Genomic DNA, 6,451 nt, shown 5'->3' on the forward strand with positions numbered 1-6,451 from the left:
AACATATCTGGAGGGCATTGCCTAGTCAGTAGCTTGAATCTCTCCCAAGTTTCATAAAGGGTTTCACCATCTTTCTGTCTGCAAGTCTGAACCTCCACCTTTAACTTAGTCAGCTTTTGAGGTGGGAAAAATTTAGTCAGAAATCCAATAACAACCTTGTCCCAAGTATCCAGACTCTCCTTGGGTTGAGACTCTAACCACAGTTTTGCTCTATCCCTTACAGCAAATGGGAAGAGCATGAGTTTGTACACCTCAGGATTCATTCCATTGGTCTTTACAGTATCACAAATCTGCAGAAAATCAGAAATAAACTGATTTAGGTCTTCCTGAGGAAGTCCATGATACTGATAATTTTGTTGCACAAGAGTGACTAGCTGTGGCTTCAGTTCAAAATTATTTGCAGCTATTGGAGGCACCACAATACTTTTGCCATAAAGATCTGCATTAGGAGCAGTGTAAGAGCCAAGCACTCTTCTAGGTTGTTCATTCCCAACTGAATTTGCCACATTGGCATTAACAGCATTATTATGATCCATAATGGAATCTGTAGCCTTGTAAAGTCTTGCTTGTTGCAAACGCCGTCTCAAAGTCCTTTCAGGTTCAGGATCAAAGTCTAACAGAGGTTCTTTGTCCCTGTTCCTACTCGTAAACAAACAGAAGACAAGAAAAGATGAAATTTTCTATGTCAGAATGCAGAGATCCCAGTGAGGTAACCTGTGTAAAATAATAAAATAAAAACACTAAACACTTAACTATAAAAGTTTTCAAAAATTATAACTAAACTTAAGCAGAAAATTTGAAATATATAAAGCAAAATTAAATAGAAAAATTAAAATAAAATTAATCAGGTGACACCAACTTAATTTCAGGAATTAAAGAAAAATAAATATATGATGCAAATATTTTTTTTATTTTTATTTATTTTTTTTTTGGAAATTAAAGACAAAAATAAAATAAAATTAATAAAATATAAAAAGATAAAAAAAATAATGAAAAGAAACACAATGAAAATAAAAGAAAATAAAAATAAAAATAAAAAAAACGGACGAAGGTTTTGAAAAAAAAAATTTAAAAGTTAAATGAAGTAAAAAAAAATAAAACTGGGGATAGGAAACGAAAAGTAAAACAAAAATTAAAGAAAAAAATTAAAGAAAAAAATGAAAAATAAAAATTAATAACACTAAAATTAAACAAAATAAAAGAAAAAAAAATTATCTAATGTAACACCCTAACTACCAAAGTTCACACTTCCGGCTGCGCGACTTTGATAGCTCGGACATTATGACGACTCTTATACTATTTAATACTAAAATATGAGCCTGTTTAAAAACTTTAAACCGCAATACCGATCCAAAAATACTTTCATCCGATATCATACATCCATAAATACCATACAGCTTACAAAACTCATAAAGAGTACATTCATATATATATATATATATATATATATATATACATACATACATAATATTACAGTCATTATCCAATACAATTCCTATCCCTCTTACAGATTATATCAAGATAAAGGCGAGGGTACAATAAACCATAACTAACACAATACAAAGCATCTCAACAACAACTAAATGAACTCTTCGTAACTTCTGCGCCCATATCCTGAAAGGGGAAAAATGTAGGGGGGTGAGAATATCATCCTCGAAAGGGTTCTCAGTAGAGGATTTTTGGGAATTACTGTAATAGGATACGTGACGATAATCGCACCAGTGATTCATAACCGTCTTATGCCTCTTTTCAAAAACAACGGTTTACAATGAAAGTAAAGTCGGAAATCTTTTCGGAAAGAAGAACCGCTCAATTCTCAAAAACTCAAAAGCCTTTCAAAACGGTTTATCTATGCGGAACCAAAATAGCCTTTCATAATTTTATTCCAAACCAGGAACACAAAACCGAAATCAACCATCAGTTCATCTCATTCCAACCACGGCCCTAAGCCCAAACAATCCAACAACAACCAATCGACACAGTCCAACAGAGTCCCAGTAGCCAACACAAATAGGAAGATGCAAGCACAAACAAACAGTTATTGCAAGTAGAACAGTTAGCAATTAAGCACATAGGCAAACCAAGTATAATATGCACACCCAAACAATGTCACATAAATGCATATGATGCATGCTTGTCCCTAGTGGCTGATGATATCATCTGTCGGTTATAGAGCCAACCCGACAAGTCCTGGTAGCTAGCCATTGGACTGTCCCTCTGTCGTGTCTCCCCAACTCGAGTTATACTCAATATAAGCTTGATCATAATCATGATCCATATCCATCACCATCACTGGTGAATATTTATCCATCACCATCACTAGTGAATATTTATCCATCACCATCACTGGTGAATATTTATGGGGGTGAGCTCGTCCGGGAATTTCACAGTGCCCGGCCACCCTGACGACATAGGGAAACTCAAATCTCCGATAGTGAAAGCGCAAATCACAATTATCAATATCTCAGCATATATGCTTTCATTCTCGGCCATGGATCAACATCCATCGCAGCCATCCGGCTCTCGGTTCAATCCAGAACCAGCCAATATTCATAATCATACACAGTCATTCCGGCTCACAACAAAACAACACTTCCACATTCAAAATCATCAAATTCATGAAATCGGCATTTAAGCCATAAATCATTTTCTGAATTCATTTCACTTTGAAATCAAGTTTCAACTCTTTTCAGCCTTGGCTTTAGAAATCTCGTTTCTCAAATCATCTCAAGCTCATAAGCCAAATTTACTCAAAGTGAGTTCCCTTTTCAAAACAAAGCCACTCTCGGCATTCTCTTTCCAAAACTTCCAAAACCATGGAAAGCTAAAGATTTATTTCAAAGTATTCAAAATCACCCACCCATCAATGGGATTTTATATTCAAAACTTCTCGGCAGAGTCCTAAGTCTTTAGGGAAGGTCAACCTATATCATTTCCTTAAAATTCATTAAAACTATTAAAATCATGGATTCTCGGTTCAAGTAAATGAAACTGAATTTATTATGAAATCGACCATACGAAATCACAAGTTCCAACCCGGTCCAAAAATCAACTCATTTAAAAAGGAACCGATTCATTTGAATCAAACCAATTCAGGTTTCTTTTTGGAACCTTTTTTTTTTAACTCTTCCAAAATGCCTCAAACTTAATTACTCAATCAAAAGTCTGGATTCCTTTGAAATCACTAAAAGACCCTTTTTATATTGAAATCAATATTAGAGCATCATTCTTTCCTTCAGTGATTCAAACGGTAAAAATAGTTCATTTCTAAATGGGCCGAACTCAACGCATAAAGTTCATTAAATAAATTAAGCTTGAAAACATAATTATTCTCTTAATAAATCAAATAATACAATTTCTCAAATCCAACCCTTTTTAAATAACTTTTCAAACAAGACTAGGATTTTGTAAAAATTTCGGTAGCACCTCCCCTAAAACTTGGACTTTTGCCACCCGGTTCGGATCCCAACTAAACCGTTTCTCATTCCTTTTCAACAACTCAAAACCAGAAATCAATTCAAAGCGAGCTAAATCCAACAGTCGCCTCAGTGGCATATTTCAAGAAAACCATTTCAAGATCAACTCAGTATCAACCGATTTAACTCATTTCCAAAGCTTTAAAGAAACGGCTCAATAACAAATCATTTGTCCAAAACCAAGTCAATTAAAGTAAACCAGGCTGAATTCAAAAGTGCGTTCGACTTTTCACATTATCAAGATAATTAACTCAATTCAAATCAATCCTCAACGGATCAAACTCAGATTTCAAATCTTTAAGGAATCAACCTCAAAATATTATATTTCACAAGTCGCACAATAATTCAGCCAAACAAGCATCCTTAACCATTCGAGACAATCAAATAACACACAAGGCAGATACAATCACCAAATACCAATTGTCTCATATCAGTATCCATATGTAATAATTCCAATACATAAAACATAGTTTTTGGAAAGCGCCCCTACCTCAAAACGCAATTCCATAATCCAAATGTCTCATAGAGTCCTTTCCGCCTCATCCCGAACTGACGGCAACCAAAACCTCAGCTCCCAGTCACGTTCGCAATAACCATAGCAGCACTAATCGCAACATACAACAACCGAAACTCAATCTTATAGCAATTAATGCCGCAAAACGTTAGCGTATGATAATAAAGCAGTGATTAAAGGACTCTTCCAAACAAAACACTTACCGTACTCGAGGGAACCAAGTAGCAGCTGCACCGGTGGCGGTTCCAGTAACACCAACGTCACAGCCGGTGACCAGAGCGACAGCAACTCGCGGTAAACTCCTGACACAACCAGCCTTATCAACAACTCTCACGGCCCATGGAGAAATTAACGGATAAAGAAGCTGAAGCCGAGTTAGAGCTTACCATCATAGAAGACTCGGCGGCTGTTTCCGCTGCAGAGGTGGTGGCAGTGAGGTTTTTCGGCGGCCAGAATAATAGCAACAGCATTAACCAAAATAGAGTAGGATCGGGATGAGCGGTAAAGCCTTGGAACAGTCCCGGCTAACTCCATTAATGGCGACCAGAACCCTTTCTAACGGCGGCGCCCAAGAAGTCCGGCGATGACGACGGCGGCACAGGCAGCGGCGGTGACGCAACGCTCCTGGCGGCGTCCATCTCCCTCGCGTGTCTCTGCTCCGGCGATGGCTGAACGGCGACGACACGGGCTCCATGGCGAGGAGCGGCCGCGACCACCCAAGTCCTGCGAAGACGGCGGCGGATGCAAGGCTACTTCGCGGCGGCGGCTGCACGAGGGTGACGGCAACCCGGAGCCTGAACAGCGGTGAGTTGAGTGCGGTTCTGGGCAGCGCATAAGCTTCTCCTTCCCGGTGTTCTCCATGGACGACTGTGGCGGCGCGACCCTCTCACTCTCTCTTGCCTGTTCCTCGCCCTCTCAGGTCCCCCTTTCAGCTTCTCTTCTTTCACGGTGGAGAAAATCGTGTGGGTGTGGGCCACGAAGCACAGCTCGCGGTGAGGCAGCTGAGGACGATGGCGGCGCGGTGAACTTCCTTCCCTTCCCCCTTCACGCCGGCGACCCCTTCTTCCTTCTCCCTCAATTTCACTTTCTGCTTCTGTTTCCTTCCTTTCATGAAAAGGAGAAAGGAAACCGTGCGTATTGTGGCTGCTGGGGTATGGGCAACAACGGGTAATCGGGTAGGGTTCAGGGTTAGGGTTTTACTTTTGAAACTTAGGGTTAGAGGCAATTAGTAATTTCACTTAAAAATAGGGTAATATAGTAATTGAAACCCAATTTAAATCCAACACTAATTATATATAGAAAATACTATTTGCTCACCAATTTCACAAATTATTTTCAATAAAATATCTAAATCAAATAATTAGGAGTAATATAATTAAATCCCTTATTTTCCAAAGTAGCAGTATTAATATTGAAAATATTACTTATTTAATTCAAATCATATAGAAATTCTTATTATTTCACAACTACCAACTTTATACTCTGAATATAGAAAATAATCCAATAATTGTGAAATTGGATAATAATCATAACTTATCTCAAATCGCATAAATCAAAACTTGCCTTAATTATCTTTAATAAAGTGATTTCCGAAATTAAGGCTATAAATAACCGTTTGATTTGAGACTTGATCATAATAAGACTTTTCAAAGATTCTGGGTCTTACATCCTACCCACCTTATAAAAATTTTCATCCTCAAAAATTGATACAAAATGAAAGAAATTCCATAACAGTTTACCCTTGAACACATTTAAGGAATAAGCAAAAATATCTCAAAATATAATCATATATACAAGTTTCAAATACTTTGATTGTCATAAGCATAAGGAGGCAAAGGTAGGAGCATGGTCGCAAAGCAAACATTACAAGATAGGCTCAATGCAAAAGGTATCCTGGGTCAATCATGTGATAGTAAGGCAAGGCATCGAAGGCTATAAGACATGATGGGGTTAAAACGACGTACTCAACATTCGCACACTAATCTCATATCAACCTCAAAGCTTCAACTTCCCAACTCCATCAAGTACTTTACAATCCCCATACTCGATCACAAGCTTGACAACCGCAAACCCGCTCGCAAGGAACAAAACACACACAACTCTTAACGTTGTACACCTACCGCATCAACTTCCGCATACACATATCACGTCTTAAAGAACTAACGCATCGTGTTACTACGTCTACAAGTCGCACGTGATATCAAACAATTCTCGAGTCTACTCAGAAGGATACAAGATTCTAGCAAGGAGAAACAATATCAAGGATAATGCTCATAGATTTAAGAGAATATATCCAATTCCAGACAAACAAGGATGCTCAAGCAATGAAGTTTGCTAAAAATAAATCAATTGATAACTTCAAAGATAACCCTTGGATCAAATAAGTTCAATAGGATCAACAAGAAGAAAACCAGCGCATCAATTTGAAACAAACTCAAACCGAGTCGATGAAGTATGAGGT

At 37.9% G+C, this 6,451-nt stretch overlaps 1 non-coding gene across 1 annotated transcript; it reads left to right on the plus strand.

Moving 5' to 3' along the window:
* LOC148581035 (small nucleolar RNA R71) lies at positions 1-106 on the plus strand. Its single transcript, XR_015896044.1, has one exon. It is a non-coding gene; the product is annotated as a small nucleolar RNA R71 (small nucleolar RNA).
* Positions 107-6,451: the final 6,345 nt, after the last annotated feature.

The sequence above is a fragment of the Arachis ipaensis genome, chromosome B10 (genome assembly GCF_059453495.1).
Source record: "Arachis ipaensis isolate K30076 ecotype BB chromosome B10, ASM5945349v1, whole genome shotgun sequence".
Classification (NCBI taxonomy): domain Eukaryota; kingdom Viridiplantae; phylum Streptophyta; class Magnoliopsida; order Fabales; family Fabaceae; genus Arachis; species Arachis ipaensis.